This window comes from Strix aluco, chromosome 1 (assembly GCF_031877795.1).
Source record: "Strix aluco isolate bStrAlu1 chromosome 1, bStrAlu1.hap1, whole genome shotgun sequence".
NCBI lineage: Eukaryota > Metazoa > Chordata > Aves > Strigiformes > Strigidae > Strix > Strix aluco.
This window is the reverse complement of record NC_133931.1, coordinates 41,787,439-41,815,187: the sequence shown is the minus strand read 5'-3', so window position 1 is coordinate 41,815,187 and position 27,749 is coordinate 41,787,439. Positions and strand designations below refer to the sequence as shown.

The following is a 27,749-nucleotide window of genomic DNA, read 5'->3' as shown; positions in this document are numbered from 1 at the left end:
TTTGTAAATTTTCAAACTACTGCATAGTTTTACTCATAGTATAATTACTGAATTTTCAAGATGTATTGAATCTCTATTCTGCTACAAAATCTTTTTGATAGTAGTGTGGAAGAGCATACAGTGACAGTGTGATTGTTATGTTTCCTATAAACATAAGAACATCTTATATCCAGTAGCTGCTAACTTAAAGGTAATAGAGATTTCAGATATTAGATATTGCCAAGAAATTTTGAACAGAAATTTATTTTCTGAAGTGCTTCCTGAAGATGGACAAAATGCCTCAGCATTAGCATCACTTAATCACGGCGAAAAATCTGGATCTTTAGAATTTGTATAGTCACAAATTTCTCCCTGGCTGGTATTTTGCAAGTTTTTTCTTGTGTTGCAGAATATCAGATTACTGGAGGTACTGTCCCCCAATACTCTTCCAAAGGAAGGGTATTATAAGGAACAATACATAAAAAGAAAGAGGCATATTTCTCCCCCCCCCCCCCCTTTATTTTTTTGTGTAAGGTTTTTCCAATACTGAGCCATTTCTACTCAGACTATCTCTGTGGAACTGAAATGCAGTTGACTTCAACAAACAAGTTGACACATTTTGGCAACATGTTTAGCCCATAGGTTTTCAGTTTGACTGTTCCACAATTCTTGTTAGTGTGAAAGGTCTGTCATTTAGTTTTCCTTTTGCCTTTTCCCTACAGTAGCACTAGCAGTCCAGGCTGGAGTGTGTCATAAAGACTTTTAAAGCTACACTTTGAATAAAGCTTACATTTATTACAGCATATTTGCTTTGCATGGTTACAGTACTAGCACTGTATTCCCATGTAAACACTGTAATGAAGTTGTTAAGAAGAAAAGAAATGCTTATAGCATTTGCACTAAAGTTCATGGAGCATGAGATGGCTACACTTAGGATGTTGGTACTTTGAAGGGATTAAAAAAAGCTTCTCATAAATAAATAAATACAAATAACATTCTCAGACTAGCAAAACAGTATGTAAGCGATGAGAAGAAAGGTGCCAATTATCATTTAGAGAATAATCTGAATTGAAATGCCACAGTGTAAACGACTTTATGATCTGACCTTCCTATGTATGAATTGAAAAGCAGGAAAAAAAGTACAGGGCATGACCTAAAAATAGTAGTCTGGAAGCTTCTTTGAGTATGCTGTGTCTTATTTTTGTCTAGTCTGAAATTTACTTTTTCCTTTTGAGTCAAACCTGAATAAACTGTTTTGGCTGTTTGTGTTGTCTTCATGGTTCCCACTCTGCCAAACATAGCTATTGCTACTTTATTTTAAGAATGACTCTTACTTGGAGTTTGAGTCCTGCTGGAAACAGAACGCTGTCAGGAGGATGCCGTCTTGCTGTTAAGAAACTTAAATAAGATAAGGTTAATCCTATTGTATGCTTCCAATTTAGGAGTTAGTGTAGAAACTTCCCTTTCCTAGTTATGGCACCATAATATTGGTGACATGCTTTATGGGATTTCTCCCCCAGTTTTTTTCTGAACTGTTGGCTTAGTTAGACAACATTCAAAATGTTTCACACAGTTGTGGATCATGGCACTATACTGTGCCAATTTCCAGACTTCCACAAAATAAAAAAAAAGCAAAGCTCTTGTCAAAGAAGATGAGTGAAAATAAATGTACATATAGTCTCGCCAATTATGGCAAGGTTAGGTTTCTTTTATGCAGGATGTTTAATTGTAATTTTTTATATCAGTAGATCAGTACAGTAACAATTATGATGCTGAATACCTGTGAGTGTTTGCTCAGGTGATTTAGTTTCAGAAGCAGAAACTCTGTGCACATAGTAAGACTTTTTGAATTGTCATTTTGCATTGGTACTGAGCCAAACTTCATTATCCTGCCTTCAGGAAGAGCTAGTATTGGCTGTTTCAGAAAAACAAATGTAAGAATTCTCCTGCAGGTCTAGGAGGATAACCTACTCCCAATATTTGTTTTTACCTTGATCTTTTCCATTTAGAGATTAAATTGCATACAGACTTCAGGACAAGGTTATCTTTTGAGTCGTTTAAACCAGCCTTAGGTTTCTTAATTTGAAGCATAATGGAAGATTTGTAGGGAATTAGGGTATTAGAGCATATGTTCTTGAAATAAGTTTGTTTTGAAAAGACATGCTTTTCAGACTGTCCTAAAAACAAGTAACTTCTGTAAATGACTTAAGCATTTCATGCATTTAAGTAATTAGTGGTTGGTCTCTCTTCCTTTCTTCTAAAGAATCTGAAACTTTTATAAGACCAGATAGTTATCAGTAGATTTTGACTCACTGGGAAGAAGGTCTAGATTAAGAGCAGAAACTTTTTGTTCTTAGATCAGCAGCTAACTTGCTGTCTGGCCTTGAGCATGTCCTCTTGACTTCCTTGCACCAGTTTACGATTGTATCCACTGTTGTCACCACGACCATAAAGTTCTTTGTAAGCTTTGGAGTCAAAATACAATTGAAACTGTTTATTATTCTGAGTGGACTCAACTTCATTTTCTGTGCATATGGCAATGTAAAGTGCAGTGGAAATATGCAGCATAGTCCATAAAGAGCTTCAAAATAAAATCACCCTGTGCAACATGTATTACAGTAAAACGGATTTGAAGAAAACACATGCAGTTTCATTTTAGGGGTGCCAGTCTGTACAAAAACTGTGAGGAGGGATAAAGCTATTTGGTTAAAAACAGGAATGCTATGACCATAGTAGTTAAAATAAGAGGGAAAGAAAAGATCTGTCCTAAAATGAATACGTGGCAGTCTTAGTTTGCCTGAGTCTTTAGCAGAAGATTTCCACTTGTGTTTTCTGCCAAGTAATTTAAATTTATGAAGAAAAGCTGGATTCCAAGTGTTGGACTGTTAGTATCTTTTAACAAGGTTAATGTGGTAAAGCAGAATATTGATAAAAGCAAGGTGTCATTTAACAGTGGACCAGCTGAGAGATCTTTGTGTTCCTATGTAATGTGAAGATTGAGTGTCCTGTAAGCTTATTGTTCTGTGTTTTGTACTTGCTTTTGCATGCGTGCCAGGACATGCTCCGGGAAGAGGCATAAACTTTTTTCTTTCACGAATACATTTATTTCCTGTCTAGAGCTGGAAAAGAGGAGCAACAAGAGGGGTTTTGTTAAATACAGCAAAATCTAATTACAGCTTGATTTAAAGCCACATTTACACAATGGCTGAGGGGTGAGTTCACTTCCACAAAAACAAACTCATTGGCTTCCTACTGTGCATCAGGGAATGTGAAGATGCATGTCCTGGAGAGCAACTGCCTCCCTCTACTGGCATCAAATTTTCTTACACTGTGCTACAGCTCTGCTCTGTGATATAAAAATATGACTGCAGCCCTATGCAAAAGAATACTGATGCATGAATTCATTGGTGTATACACATTTTACAGATTATGTCGCAGGTAACACATGGTACATTACGTATTACATGTGATAGGCTTGATATCTGTTTTCTGTGAGCTGTAGAAACCTCGCTTGTCAAAATGAACAGTTGTTTCCTCCAATCCATGTTTGAACAGTTGTGTCCCTGCTGATGCAAAGGAGAAATGTTGGTAAATAAAGTACATTCTCTTGACAGTATGGTTTTCACTGAGCGTGCATCTCGGAAAGGTGCAAGGTCACATCATAATTGTCTGCTGAAGTATCTCTGCTGAAGTTACTGGAGTAGTTGAAAATGTGGCTTAATTTTTGGTGGTTTTCTTTCTTCAACTGGTTTAAATGTCCTGCTGTTTTTAGCTCTGTTTTTCAGAGGAAAAGGTAGTGAAAGTTCATGTGTTTTTCTTCCTGGGATAGCCTTTGCCCAGGAGCCCCATAACAGATGACTTCATAACAGCAGCTCATAGTCGAGACTGACATGCAAGTGGACTTTATTCTTTTCTTGTTTCCAGCTGATGATTGCCATTATTAGCAGAGTTTTTGATTACTGAACCTGCACTTCATGCTGCTACTATTCCTTCCATTTCTGGAAGGAGTCTCGGAGGCTAGAGATTAAAAATACACATTGTCATTATCTAGAAAATGGAAAGTTGCAAGAAGCAGGGAGGAGAAGGGACAAGATGATTCTTTCACCGCTAGAGTGATTTCCTTCCATTTTTTTGTTTGGTCTCTGCTCATTTTACACTTCTCAGAGGATTTCGGACCTAGCCATATTATTGTGGTATTGGTGAACTATATCTGAAGTTGATGATGGGGAAAAAGAGGACTGCAAAGCTTGCTGTGATACTGAGAGAGGTCAGTGAATAGTATGAAGACAATCATATCTCTGTGTATATACAATTGCACTCCTAAAACTACAACTCTCTTTGCCATGAAGTCATACGCCGTGAACTCTGCCCATCTTAAGTCTCAGCCTTCTATTCAGTTGTGCTGGGTTTGTGTCTGCGGCAGGGGTTTTTGGTAGCAGGGGAGGGGGCTGCAGCAGTGGTCCCCTGTGAGAAGCTTCTCAAAGCTTCCCTAGCTCCAAGTCAGACCCGATTCTGCACCAAGGCCGAGCCAATAAGCGATTGTGGCTGTGCCTCCGTGGTAACATATTAAAGAAGGGGAACCTGGGAGGAGGAGTTGGAGTGTGAGGAGGAGTTGCAAGGAGGACACCTATGTGAACACCAAGGTCAGTGGAAGAAAGGACAAGGAAGAGGGGGAGGTGTGCTGGTGCACAGCCCCCTGCAGCCTGTGGTGAGAAGGCAGGACCACCCTCCCCCTGCCACCCATGGAGGTCCATAGTGGAGCAGATGCCAACCTGCAGCCCATGGAGGACCCCCACTGGAGCAGGTGGCTGCACCCAAAGGCCAGGGCTCTGTGGGAAGAAGCAGCCCTCACTGTCATAGGTTGGTGCTGGGAGGACAGCAACACATGGGAGTGACCCACACCAGAGCAGCTAGGGAAGTGCTGTGGCCTGTGGGAGGGACTCACATTGGAGAGTTTGTGGAAGACTGTCTCCTGTGAAAGGGGAGCCACACTGGGGCAGGGGAAGAACGCAAGGAGTTCCCCCTCCTTGAGGGGACAGAAGCGCCAGGACTGACCGCACCCCTCCATTCCCTGCCCCCTGTGCCACTGGTGGGGAGGAGGTAGAGAAATTGGGAGCAAAGCTGAGCCTGAGGAAAAAGTCAGGGGGGAGGGGGGGGGGGGTATTATTAAGATGCCATTGTATTTCTCACTGTCCTACTTTGTCTGTTAAATGTTGTTGTTCTTAGTGTTTGAATTAAATTTATGTTATTTTTTTTCTTCCCCTAACAAGTCTGTCTTTTGCCTGTGACTCTGGTGGGTGAGTCATCCTTCCCTCTCCTTATCTCAGTTTCTGACCCTTTCTCTGTATTTTCTCCTTCCCTGTGATGGGGGAGGAAGGGGGGAGTGAGTGGCTGTGTGGTGCTCAGTTGCCTTCTGAGCTCAAACCACGAGATCAGTTTACACAAACTTTCGTAAACATCGATTCACCATTTGTTGCTTCTTCTCCAGATGTTTCTAGGCTTTAGTTAGGTCCTTGCTGGAGTTCCTGTATTCAGTGCTTCGTGTTTTCTCAGAGAGGCAGTGAAGGTCGTCAGCTGCAGAAACAGAAATAAGTTGTCTTTTCCAGCACTGTTTGCCTGCATTGTATGTGGTCTTCAAACCTTAAGGTGCCCCACACTACTAAGGATCACCTTGTGGTCTTAGCCTTTGCCATCATGTAATGTTGAAGTTCTGACCTAGTAAAAGGAAGGAGATGAGCATTCATTGGGATAAAAAAGCAGTCAGGTCCCACCCTTCAATAGTCCTCTCCAAACCAAGGTGGTGAAGAAAATGGTGATGGGAAGGAAAATCTTTGAGCACGTAGGTGAGTGTCCAGGGATCAGAGTCAATGTTTTGTATGGCTGCCGGCTGGAGAAGAGAGCTGCATTCACACTGGAGTACAGTGTCCAGTGAAGTACTCGTTGTTGTGACCCTTGTGGTCCCTGCCTGGTGCTGTCCCTTGTCTCCCAGGAGGCTCTGGGCATTCACTGCTGGAAGCCATGCGGATATGTAAAGGATTTTTGTGGCTTTTACATTGTCTCGTGTCAACCTGAATTTCTACAGTTTCTCTGGAGGAGATGACTTGAGGGGCAGCGGTATGTGAATTTCCTCTACTTTTTCTTCTGATTGCTTTTTATAGTTAAACTCCTAAAAACCCCCAAACAAATAGAACAACAACCAACAGTTTGGTAAGCTCCCAGCTGCTAGTCAATATTGATATGCAGAAATGACTCAGGTTGAGTTGCAAGCTTTGTTCTTTTAGAAGCTTTTCTTTCAGCTGTGACAACTGTAAAGCTTATTCTCCTAGGGGATGCACAGATCTTCTACCCCTACCCCTTAATAGCTAAACAAACTAGGTGTTCCTGCTGTTTCTGTAGTAGATACATTTTCAGAGACGATGAAATTTTCAGCTACAGTAATTGCCAGAAGTACCTTGTCAAAATACTAGGTATATCTGATTTTATTACTTCCCTGGAAGAGCCATAAAACCCAACAACAAACAAATTCTGGACTTTGTACAATTTTTAAGAGAGACAAATTTATAAAGAAGGATATTCTAAAAACATGCAATATAGGACAGAGATTATTTTCTCTGTTCTGATCACATTGTATCTTCTCTCTATTCTAAAAGAATTTAACTCCTGTGGTGAATCTAATTTTTGTTTAATGCAAAGGTTTTTAGGGCCCTGCGTGGAAAAGTTTACAGAATTAAAGCATTAGGTGGAATAACCCTCCTGTTGCATCTACCAGATATGATTGCATAAGGGACTTGAAGTACAAAATGGGGTCAGTACGTCACATTAATCAATTGATTGCTAATCTTGAGCATTACATGCCTACTGTGGATTTTTCACTTAACCCTGGTTAGTGCTGAGCGGTAGCAATATGGGGGATTGAGCTATTTAGAATACAGAGGCTGTATGTTTTCTGCCCTGAAAAGAGTTCTTCATGGAGGGAAGCAGCTCTCTTTACATGCAACATAGTGAGCTTTAAGTGGACTTTCAGTGGAGGACTCCAGTCCTCCTGAAAGTTTACCACTCTGGTTGCTAGTTCTGGGGCTGTCTCCCAGTTTACCAGAAGTTGCATCATTGCACCTAACGTAGCTTTTCAAGATAGCCCTTATCCTTCCATAAGGTAGCTAATGTCACAGTGATTATCGTGGTAGATGATCCAGAATTACCTGTTATGCAGTAAAATTAAACGTTTCGACTCAGTTTCTTAAAGCTTCTCAGAGTATGTGTTGAATGAAAAGAATTCCTGTTTATTTTTTCCCAAGGAACTAGTACAAGGCTCTATGATTTGTTGAAGTCTGAAGAGTACAAGGAATAGAAAATAATTTTTCAGTGGATTCATTCGTAGCTGATGTTATTTTTTTCACCATTGTCCCCGAGTCCTACTGTGGCACCATGGCATGAGAAGAGCTTGTTACCCCCAACAGTTAACAAGCTTCTTAATAATAGGGTTCTTAATAGACTTAATAAGTATAAATACTTATGCTAGATAAATGCACAATCTGGAACCTAAATCAGCCTTCCCTGATTCGCACCTGCCAACACCTTTAAAATAGTTTTCTGGTTTATAAGGTGTGAAAGAGACATGTTTATGCATAGATCTGTTTAATACTGTTTAAAAAAAAAAAAAAAAAGATTAAGTTTGTCTCTCATTGCTGCTGCCTGTTGCAGCCACAATTTGTAATTTATATTAGGTTAAGGGCTGTAAACTTTCAGAGGAGTGAAGTATTTTCTCATGTGTCGTATGAGCAATATTTGATCCAGAAGCTCTCAGTGGTTGACTGCTTAAGTAAAGCAAGACTAAGATACATGACCTCAGCCAGAAATTAGTCAGTCATTTCAGCGTGACTTGAGTTATCTCTATGCAGAATTGCTTGGCATTAAAATGTAATCATTCCAGCATCCAAGCTTGATACATTTGCATCAATTCTAAATGAAGTTTTCTGTTACCTGTGGATTTTTCCAGTAGAGTTTTGTCTTTTGTAGAGATTTCTATTTGTCATCTGTCTTCTCTTTCTGTGTTCTACTAATAAGAACAGGTTGAAGAAATGAATAAAGCTATATACACCACACTTACTTTGTGGCTGTTTTGAGTTACATCTTGATAACTTATTTCTACAAGAACATGTTCTTTGGCAATGCTCATTCACTGGAGTATTCACTGTGATAGGCAGCCTGTAATAAAAATGTTGACTCACCTGAACGATATCTGTTTTCTTTATTTTGTAAGTCAGATTGCAAGATAATTTTAAATTACAAGTATTAGATCACATTTTCTTGAACTATTGCTTATGATTATGCCAAGCTGATGCACTCACTCACCTATTTTAGTCTCAGTCAATGTTTTAAATTTCAGTGTTAAGGCAAGCAGAAGAAGGTGTTTATATGGAGTCCTGAATGACGATAGCTTCATATCTTGTTAGCTTAATATTTTCAGCTTTTCAAATTAGTGGTACTCCTTGTGTTAAAGAACTTTGTATAAAGAACAAAATGAATTCATCTTGTAACATAAAATACAGGTAATCTTTGGGAGGAGGGGAGAAAAAAGGATCTGTGAGATGTAGCCTGGATATGCACATAGAGTAGTCTTCTTTTATAGATTATGCGCCAGCAGTCTTTAATTTTCAAATGCTTTAATTCTGGTGCAAGTACTCAAATGACTCACCAGTTATCTAAAGCATCAGGTAACTATACCTATATTTAGCTTTGTTCTATCCTCTTATCGTTGTTTCTATCTTAATTTTCTCAGTTGTAAGCTACAGTGAGTTTCATTAATGTTTAGAAAAACAAAAACCCAAAACAACATGGGAAGTGTTCCCAAGTGTTCTCACCAGTACAGCCTTTGCAAGGCTCTTTGCAGGCTCTTTCTTCTGATGGTCAGGGCATGTGGAGGGTAAGTCCTCTGTCTTCTTTCACAGTACCTTCAAACACAAAATACTTAACCACACCTGTCAACAGGCTACACTGTTCAGTTTGAGGTGATACCATTTTTAAGAAAAGCTATCTTCTTTCTGCTACTTGCTGTGGGGTCTGCCCTGGTAGGGGCATCCCTGATAGCAACAGCCTCCAGTGGTGCCTTCATTTTGGTAGTTCGTCTTTGCTAAGGTATGACCCTGGCCTTGGCTGCTTTTTTTCTTAGGAAATGCTGTATGCCGCAGACTGCAGTATTTAACCATGGCTTAGGGTGTCTGCCGTTTTTAGCTGACTAGATCAAAATGTTGAATTGCAGGGGGTCAGACAAGAAGTCAATACTGTTTTTCCATCTGACTACCTTGAAAACTATGTAAATGAAATCTATCTGTAAAAAAGTTATGTCCACACTGCAAGAAATAGAGTCGTCAGGTATGAGCTGCTGCTTGTGTTGCTGCTGGGAAGGATCTTGCCTGGATAACTTTGTTTTTAAAGTAGTTACGGGTAAGTTCCCCTGAGTTTTGTAGTAGAAAGATGCAAATAGTGTATACAACAACGACAATTTTACTTTTTTCCTCACAAGTTTGTAGATCTCCCTCCGGCAGGCTTTGAAAGCTGATGAGGTGAGCGAAGATGTATTGCCACCTGGAATGCATCCTTTGTTTTCTGGAGTTCTCTGCCTATTAATACCTTTTAGGTGTACGTTTTGTTGCCTGTTTCTTTTGGACACAAGCTTTTTTTAATTTCCTTTTGGTTTTGTTCTTTTGTGGGGTTTTTTGGTTGTTTTGTTTTGTGTTTGGTTTTTTTTTTTGACATAGTGAACTTCTCAAGTGCAGACATGCATCTCTTTCACCACCAGCAGCTTCTACAGATTTTAGGCTTTATTTTTTTATCTCCAGACAATCTCACATATCCCTAGTTAGTTTGGCTTGGTACTTTTTCCTCTTGTATTTTTACTTATTTGAGGAAGCTACCTGTAAGTTCTGCCAAACATTAACTAAGACTTCAGCTGCAAGAAAGCTAGAGGGATGTCATGGCTTGGGAGACATGAGATATTCTAATATATGATATAATTGAGAAGACTTTAAGGAGTCTGGTTTTATTCCAAATCCCTTCTTTCACTAATTTTTGGGAGTTGAAAAAATATGTATACAGAGGCCTGAAAATGTTTTATGACTACTGCAAATTGTGCAAGATAATTTTCAGGCTTTTCCTTTATGCACTCTCAGATCTGTAAAAGTCAATTTAAATCCCAAATTCTGAATGAGTACAGACTTCTGAACATAGTTAATTCTTTAACTTATAGAGTAGAATTTTAAAAAAGAAATCATAGATCTAATTTGGTTAGTTTTTGGTCTCATTTTATTGATGAGATACAAAACAATAATAGAAGCTACTGTTTCCTGATGTAGTATACTAGTTTACCACAAGAGATTATTATATTCCAAGTACCCAGAGAGAAAACAAACCTTCTAAATTCTTCTCAATGTCAATATTTCAAAGCTGTTTCAATTTGTTTTTAATGAAACGGATATGGAATTATATAAATGGGGTAGTTGTCAGTACTAAGGATAGCTTGAATGCTTTAAGTGGGATAAATGATTAGATTTTGCAGGTTAGCCATGTAAACGCTGTAGTTTATGTGCTGAACTTCACAATGTGAAAACATAGTACTATGTACAGAGTTATTTCCATTGCTACCCCTCGGCCCTTCCAAATATGAATATTTATTATAGTGGCTGGGATATGGTGGGATTGCATGTGGCAGTCTGAGCATAGAAATTATGATGGTTTTTAAGTTACACAGTGGTTTTCATAGTTATGCGGCTTCTGTTATAAAATACGAATAATGCGTACAGTGAAGTCAGCGTTAAACAGTTATGCAACTTTGAAACTTGCTCATGTTTGCCTTCTCTAGCAGCCCTTTTACTGTGGTTATGCTGCTTATGTTTTGACTACAGACTGCTGGAATTTGCTTTGCAAATATCTGTTTTATTTACTAGTTAGCTTTGGAGAAGCTTTTTCTTTAGATCTTGATTAAGACAGAAGTTTGGGGAACAAGGAGAGACTTTCTTGTTCAGATCGCTAAAGACTACATTATTGTAGAACGTGCAGGAGATACATGTTTGAGACAGACTGAAAGCTCAGGTTCTGACCACTTAATGTTGAGTGCTCGCCTTTTGACCTTATTGTCCCATGTTTGTACCTAATTTCTATGGGGACAAAAAAGGATTATTGTTATGCTCTTAAGGTTATGTTGTTATGGCATTACTGATTTTCCCTTTCCACCTCTAACACGTCTGGACTTTAAGACTCACCACTGAGACATCACCCGCTTGATGTAGTGGAAAAGCAATGATCTCAAAAATGTGCTGTCCTTTGCAGAGTATAGTATTAGAAAAGATAAGGCATACTTGCTGCATATTTGTGCTCACAAAATATTTGAGTTCACAGTGTAGACTAGGTTTGGACCTATAACCATTAGCCTGCTTTATTCCTAATCTTATGTTGATACAAATTCTTGCCGAAATAGTAAATGCCCACTAAAATGACATGTATGTCAGCAGTGTTACATTACAGAGACAAAGGTTGTTAAGTACTTGCATTTTGTTTAATGTAAAACTGTAGATCCTGATGCTTGTCTGATGCTTGTGCTTTTAGAAACCTGTTCTTTAAGCTCTGGGGATTTGTAGCTGGGACAAAAGGATAAAAGGCTCCATCTGATTTGGGATTGATCCTCTTGAGCAGTCAGCACTTCATGAGAATGAGCCCCTGAAGAAATTCTGGTTATTGACAGCAGTAGTATTACAACCGGTGACTTGTGTGAGGCTACTATGCCATGCAGATGTGTGCTGTGGAGAAATTAGGCAACACTTTTTTTGTCCCCAGACCTAGGAATGGAAGGTGAAGAAAACACCTGCTGTTTTGCCCAGGAAAAGATTGAGAAGGCAGACCAGTAAGTAATTTGTCCCCAGGATGTGACAGAGTTCCCCTGGTGCATGTTGCCTGTCTTCTTCAGAGCAGTCCCTAGTTCCCATGCTGGTTTTGGTAGGATCATCATTCTCCCCCTCACCTTAGTTGGAGCACTATGCAGGGAGGGGAGTATTTGCTCAAATGGTCAGAAAAGGATGGAAAACCAGGAGTGGGAGTCTAGGCTTGAGGGGTGGGCACTCATCTGTCCCCATTTATACTAATTTTTCATACCCCTAGTTATGTGATTTGTGTGCTCATATTGCATTAGAGGATTGGATAAAAGCTACAAGCAGCTCTGGAAGAAGGGTCTGGGATCTTGTCAGCCCCACGAACTTTAACTGCTAGGTCTACAAGCTGCTTGAGATGCAAGTTTCACTCTTCTTCAGGAGCATTATATGGAATGAGAGTCCTGAAGACTCTTTGATAAAAGGGCTTTTGGCTTGTGCTATTAAATAATTAAGCCTTTCTTCCTGGAGAGGTTTTTCGTCTGTGCCAGCAAAATGCTTCTGGTTTCTTGTAAGAAGACCATGAGACTGGGTTCTGGTATGGCGAGTCACAGTTGCTGGTTTTATATAGACCCAATTTCTAGTCATTGAATTAACAATCTTTCTAAGATTAAAATCTAAATTTATTTTATATTTGACTAAAAAGGCTTGAAGTTTAGTAGGCTGTCTTCAAAGTTGTTAGCCTTGAAATGATAACCAAAGCCATTGCATTCAAAGCTAGTTTTCTTCTTGGATTCATTGTGCTGAATATCTTCAACTCTTGTGTAAAGTAATAAGATCTGAGAGTTGCTCTGAAACTCTGAATTATGGGTGTGGACTGGAGACTTGAAGTCTCGAAGGTTTGCAGTCTCTGAGCTCTCAGCAAACTGGCTGGCAGCGGGACGGGTTTTGAGTGAGTGCCTGTATGCATTAGCATCTGCGAGGAACCACTGCATGTTCCAACAGTCGCACCTTGACTTGCTTTCCAGTTGCATCTTGCAGCTCAACATAAATACCTTCTTGCATAGATGTAAGAGAGTGAAAAACAGTCTTTGAAGAATAAAAAAACCAATGGGCTTTAGATGGCTTGATGGGTTTTCATTGTCATCACACAAGATCAAAGAGCCCCTGAGCTGTGCTTTCTACTCAGAATTGGAAGTAGCATTCTTAATTATAGAAGTGAGCAAGTCTGATGGAGTTTTTCCTTCAAAGTGAGGAATGTTAGACTTCATCCTTCAGCTTTTTGTGCTCTTTGCAGCATAGCATTTTTGAAAAATTACACCTGTCCTCTAATGGAAGACTTGCATTTAAAGTTTTCCCAGGCCAATCTCTAGATATCTCAGATATACCCAGCGTCATATTGTGTCACCCATTGCAGTAAGGTGATCATAGTGAAAATGATACTAAATGGAGAAGAAAGTGCCAGCAGTGTGGTGATGAACATTAATTATGTGAAGGTACTGGAAGTATACTTATTATATTGCAAGGTCTTTTTTCTGCTTTTCCACTGAGGAAAATCTGTACCTGTCTGTCAGCTTTCTGGCTTAAGTGATGCTCTCAAGTTCCCTATTTTCTACCGCATCAAGTACTAAAAACGTATCTCCACTTATGAAGTCCTTTTGTGGCTTGTTCCAATGTAGTTTTAACCTCCCATGTCCTTGTGAGCCATTGAATTTTTGCATTATATCTTGTGTTAGGACTTCACATCTTACATCAGTCATATTTCATCTTTTTATTGCTCTCTCTTTTTAAATCTGTTTGTTATAGTCTGCTAATGTGTCTTTCTTACTTGCCTGTTTGGAAGCAGAGGCAGAGGCTGCTTTTTCTAGAACATTTTATATTCTTTAGCTCACTAGAGTCATGATCATTAATTTTATGCGAGTCAAGCATGCACTATACGGGGTCCATGGTCTGGGTGCGCTATTTAAGGCTATTTCTTATGCTTATTGTGTTACTGATAAGCACTGTGGTCCCTTTCTGTGGTTCATCAAGTTGGTGATGTGGCCATCTAGCTGGTCAGTCAGAGGTCATGAAGTGGTGGCTAGGAGGCACACGTGTTTTGGTCTTGCTAAGATCTCAGTTATGCTGACAGGTGTGTTGCCTTCTGAAATGTACAGTTCATACTGCATCTGTGCTGCTAGCTATGAAGAAAGGCAGTGGAGCCAAAAATACGTAGGGTGGAAAGACAAGAGGGCATGAAGGATATTTGTATAGTTTGAGGTGATTGATGAAGTATGGTATAGAGGTGGAAGAAAACACTGCACTGAAGGAAAAATGGAAAGAACTCGAGAAATGGAAGGATGATATTGTGGTGGAGATGTGTTGGAGTGGTATGTGATGGGAAGCATGTTTCAGGGTGATGTGAAGTCTTGAAAATGATGTATCATTTGAATTTGGGATTTCTGTGTTCTTGAGGATACCAACAGAATAATACTGTGTTCTTCCATATCTGGTTGTACGGCCAAAGTCTAAGTGCTCAGCATAGTAAACCTGCTGCAGGCTTCACTTCAGAGCCTTCTTTACTGCATCGGTCAATGGTAGCATGAAACACACCTCCCTGACAGCTTAACTGCTCCTCCCCTGGTTCTCCAAGGTGGCAGTGATGGACTGGTGTCTTCATTTCAGTCCATTAGGTCTTCAGTGAAGATACTGCCAACAGGTAGGTCTGTGAGGCAAGGGATGGTAATGTCTTTTGGAATGTGGGTGTGTATGATCTTTTTTGGTTTTTATGATTCTGAGAAAAAAATGAATATAAATGCTATAAAAAGTACTCTGTAGGAATCGATCTTAGTACTGTCCTGCAGAGAATCTCCGGTTTTAATATTGAGACATGTCTTGTCTGCTCTTAAGCATCCAGAGGAGTGCTGTCTGGAGCATTTAGGGATATAATTAGCATGTTTGAAAAGAAAGCCCTGAAGTTGCAGGTTAGCTGACTAACTTCAAAACATGATCGATAGCATTGTCATATACACACATGTATATGCACACATGTACAGGTAACTGCTGTCTTGCCAACTGAAATTGGAATCAATCCAAGAAATGTCCCTGTGCTCCATAAAATAAACAAGTTTTTCCATGCTGAGTGCCAACCTTGAAGCCTGTCATTTGTGACTTCCTGAGAAAAGTTTACATGGTAGACACCAGGCCTGTGTTTTATTTTCCTTCACAAATGATGGTGGGTCATGTGGTAAGTTTGCCACCAGTTTACAGACTTCCCAAACTTGCTAGGAGAGGAAAGAGCCCAACAAATAACTTATGAAGTGAGAGGTAGTTTTCAAAAGAAAAAGAAAATAATGCTAGATAACTTTCTTTGGGAAGAAAAATTGAAATGTAGAAAAAATTGTGGAAGAGAAAATAGTCTCCTCATCTTTTAATCTGTGTAAATGTAAAAAGTGCCATACAAAAATATTAGAATTTTGTTGTTGTTGTTATGTATACATAACCATGGTATGGTTTAGCTTACTTCTAAAAGTCTAATGAATGCATCAAGCCAAGTAAAATATTCATTAAAGTAATTGGTTCTGTTCAACCTCTCAATGCTACAGCTTGGAAATGTACGCACTGTTGCCTTTAGAAATGCAGCATTGATTCACCAGCCTTTTTGCTCAACTCATTTTCATTCCATATGTTTACTATACTTTGCAAAATCTAATTAAGTAACTGAGGTAGTGGTTTCCAAGCAATATTTGATATATTTTTAAGTCAAAGGATAAGCACCATCCAGAGTGAAACCTGTTTAGTTGCAAGACACATCAGGAAATTTTTATTTTCAATACTTTTGTATTGAAATAATTGGATATATAAGTACTTATACAAGTGATCATAACATAGTAAAAAGCTATTTGTTCCTAAAAAAGTAATCTGTCTGTTAATTCACTTAGATAAGTCTAAATGAAGTGTAAAATTCATTAATGTGCTAGCTAGGCAGTTTTCACTGTTGTAGTGTCATATGATGAATTCATCGTACCCCCATAGGTTTTCCTCTCTCCTCCCCTCTGTGATGGACATCTGCCTCAGACCATATGGTTTTGGAAAATTTTGATCAAAACTGTTCTGTCAAAGAACAGGGCTAGAGAGAACCTAACTTTCTTTTAATTTCTAAAAACACTGCAGAGAGATTCTGTTTCCATGCAGAGGAGCGGGAACTTGAAGCTTAGCACAGGCATATAACTTGTGCCAGGGACAGGCTTTTGCTTTCGTTGAAAGTCTGCCGAATATTGGCCAACTCACCTTTCACAATTTGTTCACTTCCAACAGAGACTTGCCAGAGCTGAGGAGTATCTTATGACTGTGTCCTCATGAAACCTCTCTTGGCCTCTCTTGCTGGCACGCCTGTACGTGGCTGTATCCTGTCACAGATTCGGTGCATGGTTCAGGTGCTTGTGTGTGATCACCACAGGAGGTGGGGCAGGCTGGTGGAGCTCCGTGTTGTTCTCAGTTGGAGTTTTAGCCACTTGCCTTTGCCAAACGTGGGCCGTTACGAATCACCACTGGTTCCAAATGTCAGACCTGCAGTGCTGTTTCCCCTGCCTTCCTTGCCCAGCACATCTTCACAATGGATAGAAGTGACTGTTAAAATTGAGACAGACATTGGGACTCTTCTGACTGGTCTGTTAAGCTAAGCACAGAGGTTTAGTGAATGTTGACTGTCTTGCAGAAACAAGTAGGTGTTTCTTGAAAGAGGTTTAGTGAATGTTGATTGTGTTGCAGAGACAAGTGGGTGTCTCTTGAAATTCAACTTCGCAGCTGTCGATGGGTCACCCAACTAAAGCTGCTACCATGAGGCTTTAAAAAAGAAAGCAACTCCTAGAATAAACACCCTGCTGCAATGGTATGTTGAGAGCATGCTGCCAGGGCAGCCTTGCTGGGGATATGGGCTGTATTTGCCCTCGGAGCCAGCAGCTGTGTGGGGAGGAAGCAGGAGGCTGGCTGCTGGGTAGTGATGCTGGACCCCTGCAGGAGGGAGCAGCAAGGGCTTGGGGAGCTGGTGGGCAGAGATGGGGGACTGGGGGATGTGTAGGCTTAGCCTGTATGGGAGGGAGCCAAAACGAAGAGTTCCATGGCAGCTGAAGCCTGTCTAATACCTATTTAAGGATTCTTGGTCATTTTGTCACCTGTCATAGGTGCCTTAGTGGTCTGTGAATGTGTATTAGATTAAAAGAATGATTTAAGTCTCTTTGATTTTCTTTACTTTGTTCGTGTGTGTTTTTTCCTTTGCTTAGCAGACACAAGCATTCCCAATAGCTGGATCAGAAGACTAGGATCAAGACTATTGGTCTTGTTCCCCTTTTGCTACCTTTGGCAAAATGTTGTTAGCAAAATCATTGCAGAACTGGTCATCTGAATTGTGCACTTCTTTGCATGTCTCTTGAACTCTTTTTAAATTGAGTTTTTAACTGTTGTATAACTGTCCTTCCTTTATTCATTAAATACATAGTTTTCTGTCTTCAAGCAGAACTGCTGAGAAACTTGGAATATTCTACTGTATTTTAAAGAAGCACAGTTTATAAAAATTGATGAGCTACTTAGATGATGTAATCTGAAAAGGAAGACTTAATAAAACAGCCTCCTTCGTTTATTGCAACACAAAACTTAATGTTGACTGAATGTTGAATCAAGGAGCAAAATGTCAGTCTTCCTGCATTTCATTTTTATTTCTAGCCATATATAGCTTTGAGAATATTTTTCTTACAGAGATGAAGTCCACTTCTCGCACAGAGCGACTCTTTATGAGCAATTTTCAGTGGCAGATTAAGAAAGCTGTGACACAGCTATTTACATACTGTCAAAAAATATGGTCTTAATGGTGTTACCGCATGGAAGTCTTGTTCCATTAGGAACATTTTATGTAGTAGCAAATATAAATTTTGTACTAAAGTAAGTATGATAGATAAAAATGTTTCTAAACGACCTTTAATATCATGCACTTGGACTGTGCCTGATACTGTATGGTGCTGTTGATAAGAGTAAAGAATTAGAAAAACTGCTGGTGTGGGCACATAGGAACTCATTATTGCAGTAGCGTTCAGAATCTTGTAAGTGTAATGTTTATGGATATGTTTTATGTGTAACTTAGTGGAACATCTTAAAAATGCGTTGTAAAGTTTGTATGTGCATAATGCTGTAGCATTATGATAGTTTGGCAATATCGATCATGAAAAATGTACTGTATCTCATGAGACACATCTGGCACACTTCTGAGAAACAGGCTGTGTACTTCCCAGTTGCCACTGACGTTTGAAAACCTTTTGGTCAGTGTAAAGCTTAGGTGATTATATGAACCGTGTGGGAACAGGAAACTTCAGAAGATTGTTTTCCAATTTGTGCTAGTCAGAGCGATGATTAATTGAAATGTAATATCAAGGAAGACTAAACTACATGTGCCTGTATCTTTTGTCATGATTACTTACCTGATATTGTAGAAGCTCTTTCAAATACACAATGTTCTCTTAGATCATAACTTTCCTTAGTTTGGGGACTTACATATTTATAAGATGCGTGTAAGGCTTACTTGAGTTAGTTCCCCATACTTCTAAGGAGTATTTGGTCACAGTAAGTACTTTCCAAATGGATTCAGTTGTTTGCATAGTGGCAAAAATTTCCTTGGCATTTCCACCATAGCCTCATGTGAAAACTTAGGACGTTATGTGCCAGTGCACACAGAAGCCCTCGGGTCATCTGAGTATCTGCCCACATGTAAACGTAAAGGACAAAGCGTGTCCTGTTGACTTCTGTAGGGCTGCTGTGTGCTGAAAGCATGCGTGTGCTGCCTCGCTGATGTGAGGTCTACGCTGTAGATTGTGAAGTACTGTACATAAACTGATCTGAGATCTACTGTGTATATGACGCTGGTAATGTGTACATTTGAAACAAGAATTCCTGCTGGCAGAATAAACTGCAGCATTTTATTGTCTCCTCCTAATAGACCTAGCAAACTGCAAGCGGTCAGCTTCTGAAAGAGCACTCCTAAATATATCCTTTTTTTCAGAGCTGGAGACAAACCCCTTCATAGGCGAATCATTCGGAAAACCAAGCACACAAAAAAACCCCAAACAGGAATTTTATCTTTATGCACCCAGACAAATAACAGTCCCAAATGTCAATGCTTTTGGCTAAAAGGTGTAATCTGTTCAGCTCTCATTTCCTCGCGCGCGGTGCCTCAGCAGCCCCGTGCTATGGCAAATGGCTATAATTAGATTACCAGCCTGCTAAGCAGCGGTGACAGTCTGCGAGCCTCAGCGAGCATGTGCTGGATTCTGCATGTGCCTCGCGCTTATTGGCAGGCGAGGTTGCTGCCTGCCGGTTTGATAGGTTTCCCCAGTAATCTTTATGCTGCATTACAGACATAGATACAGAGGTACTGTGTGCATGCAATGGGAGAGGTGCTCAGCTTGTAGCGTAAAAGAAAACCCACAGATGAAAGGCACTGGCCTTTGTTGCAAAACAACAGTACTTAAGGACCGCTAGCTGGAAACGGAGAGGTCAGTGAAGGAGTTTTACTTGGTGGTAATTACTTTCAGGTCTTTATCTCTCCAGTAAAACAGTCATGCATGAAATGAATACTGTTAATCATGTCATCTGTTTAATTCGATATTGCTTTCATTAATATTTTCTGTACTCTGGTGGGAGAGCCATCAGATTACAAAACATATTATTAGAGTGGATTTCGTTCAAAAATAGAGTGTATTTATACAGGAATATTGCTTTCATTTGAAATTTTGAGCCTGTGCATGTGAGTGATTTTACTGGTTGCCTTTTGTTATGCTAATGGAAATATTTCTTTTATTGGGATGTTTTCTGCAGAGCAATTTAATTAGAGCATTTACAACTATTGGCATATGAAGATAAATCTCTATAAATAGTGATTAGTTTAAAGAATAATTATGTGAAGTGTTCTTTAATTAGATCACAGCAATAACTGTCTTGATGGTTCTCTTGCAACAAGATAGAGGGACGAAGAGTAATATGCTATTGTTCTTTCAACAAAGATGCTGGAGCCTTCATGTTTGGGTGGATTCTTTGTTTCATCCACTGGGTTTTATTTTAAGTGGCTTTCAAAATGAAACTAAAGCCACCCTGCCTAGTAGATTGCAATATATCCTTTGCTTGCACACACATGTATTTTATATATATTCGTACATATCTGTATTGTTCTCAAAGGCTGAATTTTGGCCCAAAGCCTCGTTTATTGTCAGAACTGCCTTCAGCGGTAGAATGAAACAAGATATACATGCCAGTCTTTTAATCTGAGGCTATTATAGTATTTATCATAGCGTCATACTCATTTCAGTTCTTTTCATACTTGACCTATGCATCAATTGATCACAACTTTTCCTGTAAAAAGCATGCATATTTTATGGGCACATTTAACAGTGAAAGCTGTTCAGACAGAAGGAAGCAAACATGAAGTATAAAAAAAAGTCTCTTAATGTAGTCATGCCTCATTTTATGACTTCTGAATATTGAGGCTGACTGTTGAGACTTCAAAGTTAATGCCCTTGTCTGTGTCGGACTCCACAGAGCCCACATGAACTTGTATATTAAGTCACCAGTCATCTGGCTGGCTGATTGCCACCATGCGTCTGAGGTACAAGTAGATTGTCTCAGCCAGGATCAGAAAGGTGTTAGGAACAAGAGCTATTTTGGTATTAGTCTTCACCCTTCACACCTATCCATGAAGATGTTTTTCCTACTGTATAAACCAAAGGAAAATTTAAGTTGTTCACTCTTAAACTGTGTGGTATGAAACTGTGTTACCTCTGGAGTAGATCCCCTTAAAAAGTGGGGCATTTATCCAGTTGCTAACTTTATATGGCTGTGGATGCAACAGGATACGCAAGCTTTATTATTTGTGATAGTGTATTCAAAAGGAAAAGTATTTGGGAGGTTTAATCACAGCTGGTACCAGGTTTTTTTGAATTTTTTAATGTTGACTAAAATAGTTGCCTTGGTGTCTACGTTCACCTGGGTTTTATTTCCAAAGCCGTTTTCTTCAGTACAGACTTGGAATGGCATTTTTGCATAGTAACAGTTAAAACCGGGACAGGGAGGGTTCAGGATGTGAAGGCATGTCGTTCTCAGGCTGTTTCATATTCCTTCGTTGCTCCAAATCACCAACCAAAAGTGTCTTATAGAGGTTTTAAGGTCATCTTTTTTTTTTTTTGCCTTTTTTGACAGGGGCTTACCTGAAGTAAGCCTACATCTTTGACATCTGCAACAGCATCTCATGAAGGAGTAAATAATGGCGATCTTAGTAATAAAGAAACATAGACAGTAGTATTGCCATCTGAACTATATATTTACTATATCCAGGCAGCTTATTTTCAAGAGGCTGATATTTTCAGTTTCATGTATTGAGCTATCATTATTTGTAAGTAACATAAACCATAACTGGAAAAATGCTGTAAAAGTTAGCATATTTTTGGTGGTGGATACAGGTAATGCCACCACCCACTGGAACTGAAATGCTGCACCGGCAGTTATTTAGGTGTGGACATCTCTACCTCCAAAAAGAGCTGTGGTGATCTATGCAAGCAGCACCAGAAAAAATGACAGTTGTGAAACTAGAACTAGTGACAGTGTAATTTAAATTTGCCAGGCGTTAACAGCAAGGTATAAGTTACTTTGTTGTTGCTTCTCTTCTTGTTACAACCTCATTTTTCTGGGTAAAGAAAGAAATCAAATTGAAGCAACAGTTTGTGTGGATTACTCTCTAAAAAATTTGTCATTTTTGTTGCTATAAACATATTTTAACTGTAAACAGAGTATTGCTACAGGAAATGAAGCGCACTAGATTATCATCAATGAGATTTTTACATTCAAGTTTTGCCAGTGAGTTTCTTGATGTAAAAGTTTTTAATTACTTTTTGTTAGGACATGCATTCATAGCATGTTTGCTGTGCACCTCTGTGAACTGTTCTTATTTCTGATACATTGCCCTGTAGATAAATCTCCCGAGTAATTTGTTATGCAAAAGGAAAACTTTTCTTTCCAACCAGGAATGGAGTGTGTGTCCGTGTATGTGCGGTAAGGGCACAAAAGTATGTTACAAAAATCAAGGCCTCAAGTGTTTCATATATATATCCATATCTATATGTATCTGGGGAAGAATCACTTATACTATCTAACACTAATATATGTTTGTTTAGAAATTAATATGTTGTTAACACTTTCAGTGTCATACCAGTACACTCATTATAATCCAATAGAAATATAAATACTCCTTGAAGAGTAATGTTTTCAGAAACACGAGCTTTGGCTGCTAGCTGGAGATGGATATATGCAGTAAACTGAGTGCCTGTAATAAACAGTGCTACTCTAGCTCTGGTTTATTAAGATATTATGTCTATTTACTGCTATGTATGTGAGTTTTACATTACTTAAAACCATACCAAGTCTGGAGGGGAAAGATGATACTTAAGGTTAATACTTTTTTTTTTTTTGTAGTCAGTTAGCAATGAAAGAGATAGTCCTGAAAAACAGTCATAGGGATTTAAAGTATTACCACAGTGTTTATATTGCAGGATTTGTACTTATATGCCTTACAGTTTTTAAGTCGAGTAGCAGTAAATGATATATGTGTAAAGGTTTACATTAGAATGAGAAAAGTGACTTTGTGCCCTAAAGCTCCTTTTCCCTTTTCCTCTGTTTTTGGAACCAACTCCAATTTACTGTTTTGCTGATGGAATGTCTGTCTGTTTAAATGGTTGAGACATTCAATAACCCAACTATAAATGTTTATTTTAACACTTTGAGAGTTTATGGGAAATCAATAGGCTGTTTTCTGTGTTTTGTTGAGTGAAGGTCTTTTTTATTCTTCCAAATCTGAAAACTTTTGGGGTGGTGGGGAGGCACAGGATGAGCCCTCTCGGTGGAGATACCCTCTGCAGGCTTGGCAAAGTGTACATTAAGCTGGGAAGGCCTTACTGTTGTGACACTTCTCACACTGATGCAGCAGCACTAATGAACAGGATCAGAAACATGACCACCTTCTCTATATGCAGACAGCTGCTGCCCCAATTTGTGGTTACGGGTGCTCCCATCCATGCCCAGGACCTGGGTGCAGGCAAGGGCCCTTGGTGAGGAAGGTCTGCCCTGTCCTGCTCTCCCCCTCCCCTCCCGCAGGGGTCTCACCCACACAGCACAAGTTATTCTGGGGACTAACTATGTGGAGTTCGAAACTTAAACAGCAGAGGAAATACGCCTAGCTCTAGGCATCTGCATGTCAAACATTTGCAATGTTTAGAGGAAGGTCGTGTTTTATAAAGCAGGGAATGGAAACAGCAGTGTCTTTTCCTTGCAGTTCTCACAGCTGCAGTGGTATGGTGAATTGAAAACAAAATGGGTATTATTAATTTTTTTTTTACGCTTAATCTCCTGTTATGATTAATTTTAATTGTTCGTAAATTTATTACCTGCAGTATTAAGTGTGGCTTGATAGATTTAATGTAGAATACAACGAGCAATCCTGGTTGCTATTGTCTGTGTAAACCTGGTAACGAGATTCCTGTCTCAGTTTCATGTTGTCTTTCATGGATGTGCTTCAGCCACTGTGGGCACAACTACTTGCTATAGCCTTTCCGTGAAGCACCTGAAGCTTCCAACCCAGATCCTCACTTTGTAAATATGCCGTTTTCAAACATGAATTGTCCTTTCCATTCCATAACAGGCGCTATTTGGTTTTATGCCCTGTCATGCAGTTGTCTCATACTTCGGTGGTATATTGGTTTATTAATTGAAATAGTATATTATTTATACTGCTGATGATTATATAGCCATCTGGGGGTTTTTTTGGCTGCATATCTGTTGGGTCTTGTAGAATGATTTTACAGCATCCATTCATATCTTCCTAATATGAATGCGTACTACAGTATCCCAATTAATGGCAAAGAAGGATATTAAATTCTTGCCTCTCTTAAGGGAGCTTAGCATTTCAGAAGTTGGTAGACTAGCCCAAAGATTAGGCTGTTCTGCTCCCTGATTAGGAAGTCTGTAGAAACACATTGTGTAGCAAAGTTATGCAGTGCGTATTACAACTTGTATGGGTTATTAGTGCCGTTTGACTGGAGAGAAATGTGAATATCCAAGTTTGCAGTGGTATGCATGTTTTCACAAGTTTGGGAAGATTTGGCTCTTGCATCTGTTTAGTGTCCATGGTTGTAATTGGTTCTTTTAAGATCTAGGTACTGGTTTTGTAGGTAACGGTACTGAAGGAGACATGTTAGTATGATAAGGCATGTTGGCCTGTAATGCAAGTGCATAATATCATACAGCCCCTGTTCCATAGAGTTTCCTGCCTATATAATCTAGGCAGAAAAAGGCAAGAAATGAAGAGAGAAACAGAGACAATAAAGATGAAGCATCTTTGATGTGACCACAGACTGTGGGCTTGCAAGGAAGGCTGAGCAGTTGGTGCTTTAGGGTCATAAACCATTACTGCAAGTGTCTTTAAAAAGAGTGAAAAATATAAGATCAGTATATCTATTCCTGTCAGTATAAGCACTTACAGTACAAACTTCCCAGGATAAGGATGATTTCCTTCTGTCTCAGTGTCATAATTGACATCGGGTATTTTGGGCATTGCAGTCATCTGGAAATGAGTGTGCAGCTTTGTGTTTCTACTGTGACACTACAACAGCAGTCTAGTCAGAAGATGTATGAGGGACTTGATAAAATACATCCCTTCCATTACTGTTACATCAGCCTGATTGCAATCCATGGTCCTGTCCCGTCCATTCCCCCCATTTTCCTCTAGCATATTGTGGAGTGCAGATTGCTGTTTTGGCCCCCACCTCCCCAGGGACTTGGTGATGCCCAGCAGAGGCAGTACAATTGCTGTTAGTTTTGTGTGGAAGGCATATAGCATGGTGGATGCAACAGAACAGGACCTCAAAATAGACGGTGTCATTGTCCTTCAGTGTTTTGGTGCCTCTTCACCACAGTTCTCTTCTTGCCTTGCTGCCACCTCCTTTCTAAATTTGTCTGCCCCATTTTCCCATTCAAATCTACTTTTTTTTTTTCTCCACTTTCTCCAATCTGTGTGTCTCTGCCCTTCAGCTTCTATCTGCCATTCAACCATGTGCTCTTTGACATCTTTGCAACCACCACTTTCTTTTGGGGGAGTAGACATCCAAAAATACCTTGTAGGCAGAGATGCCCAGGAACGGCACACAGGTGAAGGAATTCAAGTTCTCTTACCAAAGATGCTTAATATTTCTTTTGTTATTATTTGTTTGTTTGTTGGAGGAAGATGTCCTTGGCTCCTGCTTGGAAAGCTCATTCTGACAAATACAAATCTTACCCTTGACCTTTCCAAGTCTGACATAGCTGCTTTTTGTCTCTCAGCCTGTTGTTACCTCTTTACTGAAAGCAAGCATCTCTGTTCATCTTCCTGTCATCTCTAGGTCAGGTCTTTCCGAAGTGATTAATGAGCTTTGCTGACCACTTTTGCAAATAGGGCTCCTTTCCATCATGCCTCCATGTAGGTACCCCACACTAGCCAATGCTTCTGTAAGAGCTTGACCCAAGGAACTGCTTCTGCCCCTCCTCCTCTTCATAGGTGTCTCAGGCACTGGTGGCACGTTACTGACCTGAATCCTGACAGCTTCACTGCTGCCTGCAGGGCTCTGAGTCGTGTGGGTATTTACTGCCTTAAAGTCACATTTATTTTGCTCTTTTTTTTGCTGGCTACTTGGCACATTCTCTGCACTGGGTGCCTAAAGGATCCTGCTAGAGGCTCTCCACTGGGAAGAGGTTTTGCAGAGTGCCTTCATTAAATCCTCACAAAAGCAACAGCAAAGCAAGTTGTACCCCCATCCCGTGCTAAAGTATAGAGGATTTGGGTTCTTCATCTGTAGTGTGGCTTGAGGAGATTTTCCTGTGTAGAAAAACTGGGATGCTTCTTTACTATCGACTGATTTTTAGCTCTCTAAAAAGCCAGAGTTTTTGCAAGTATTTTCTCATTCCATATGCTACAAAGCAAGTTATACTTTCTTATTTTACTTTAGCATGACTCTGAAGCCTAAATTTGCATCAAAAGCATGTCTGCAACTAACTCTTAAAACACATCCATTCTTAGAAGACAACTACAAATACTAAATCAATCTGGTGTTGAATTACCATTGATTTTTTTTTTTTTTTTTTTTTGCAAGCTTGCTGAAACTGGATTGATGCTTCCCTCATCTCCAAGAAATATGTACATCTGCCATTTATAACAACTCTTACTTCTGGCTTTGGTGGAACATAGTACTGGAAGCATTATGATCCTACACAGAGCTTTTTTTTATGTTTCTGACTAAAATTAAGTATGGAATTATCAGTGTATATGAATACCTAATGGGGGGGAGTACAGAAGATGGAGCCAGGCTCTTCTCTAGTGGTATCCCATGACACGAGAAGAAGCAAAAAGTACAAATTGAAATACAGAAAATTCAATTTAAACATGTGAAACCACTTTTTTTTATGTTGGCTGAACATTGGCACAGGTTGCCCATAGAGGTTGTGGAGTCTTCATCCTTGGAGATATTCAAAACCCAACTGGGACATGGTCCTGGGCAACCTGCTTTAGGTGGCCCTGCTTTAAGCAAGGGGTTGGACTAAACAATCAGAGGTGCTTTCCAGCCTCAGCTGTTCTGTGATTTTGTAACTAGAAGTCTCCAAACAGCTGACAAAGCAGGCCTTGCAACTCTAGGCAAGTTATTATTTCTGTATTGGTTCTGCTATCCAAAATTACTTCACATTTTATACCTATCCTTAGGTGTGAATGTGCACATATATAGATATGTACACCTACCTATCTCTGGCTGCTGTGTAAACATACCTGGAGGCTAGGACAAACTGGAGAAATATCAGAGATGGAAAGGGGAGGAGGAGAATGTTTTTACATTTTTCTTAAATATACAAATGCCATTTCATACAGGCCACACTGGTTTTCTATACTTTATGCAGCCATTGAGATATTTTTCCCTTCCACAATAGTATGCTACATCTGTATAGTAAAGAATGCTAGATAAAATTGCTTTAAAGAAAGCTTTATTTTTCTTAGATGATTTCTGTTGGGCACTACTTATACATAATTACACCTTTGTTGCAGTCCACATTGCATTTAAGTGGGCACAAATTGCCCAGAAGGAGAGCTTCATGAGAGAAAGAGGAGACCAAAAGGCTCTCGGTCAGAAGAGGGAGGTGCACCATCATCTAGACTGCCCTTTCTCAAAAACATAGTTCCAAATTAAGTAGTAAATAATGGAAAAACTGGCCTGAGTTGAGAACTCTCTGCAGGCACTTTGTATTTATGAAAATATTTTTTTGAGTCCTACATACTCATAATTACTACTCTGCTGGTATTCAGTCCTGTTTCTGCAGCCCACGGTAGCTGTGTAGGTCTGACAGTGTTGCTGAAAACTAGGAAGCTGGACAAGGCTGACTACTAAAATTACATGTATTCTCTTGTTTTATACAAATTAAGTACCAGGTGACCCTCGGGGGCAGTACTGGACAAAGCTCTCTGAGCATCCTTTGTAGCATGAATTGGATAGTGCTGTGGGAAAAAAGGGACACTTGCACAGCTCTTCATCGCGTCCCTTCAAAGCCATGAATCTTGCCTTATAGCATTAACATGGTTTGTTTCTTCTTGTCAGCCCCCATTAAAGTCAATTTTCCCCTTGTTTAAATGATCACCAACATTAGTATTCTGTTGTTTGGGGTTGAAGAGATTGGCTTTGTTTACATTTTGGCCAAGGTAAGTGACAGAGCATGCAGACCTGAGGTTTCATATTTGAAGTTGCAGAAACCATTATCTTTGTTCCCATAAACATTTGTATTTTTACTTTTGAAATACATGGCAGTACCATGTTTTCTCTTCTGATGCTCTGT

At 39.6% G+C, this 27,749-nt stretch overlaps 1 protein-coding gene across 7 annotated transcripts in view; it reads left to right on the top strand.

Moving 5' to 3' along the window:
* Nucleotides 1–27,749, top strand: part of FAM110B (family with sequence similarity 110 member B) — a 152,707-nt gene that overhangs the window by 34,724 nt on the left and 90,234 nt on the right. The window contains exon 1 of one of the 7 annotated variants that reach the window (XM_074818744.1): nt 19,223–19,357. The exons of 5 other annotated variants lie outside the window; for them this stretch is intronic. The gene's annotated coding sequence lies outside the window, so the exon portion shown is untranslated. Of the gene's footprint in view, nt 1–19,222; nt 19,358–27,749 lie in introns of those variants that run through there. One more of the 7 variants, XM_074818792.1, reaches the window with a different exon arrangement.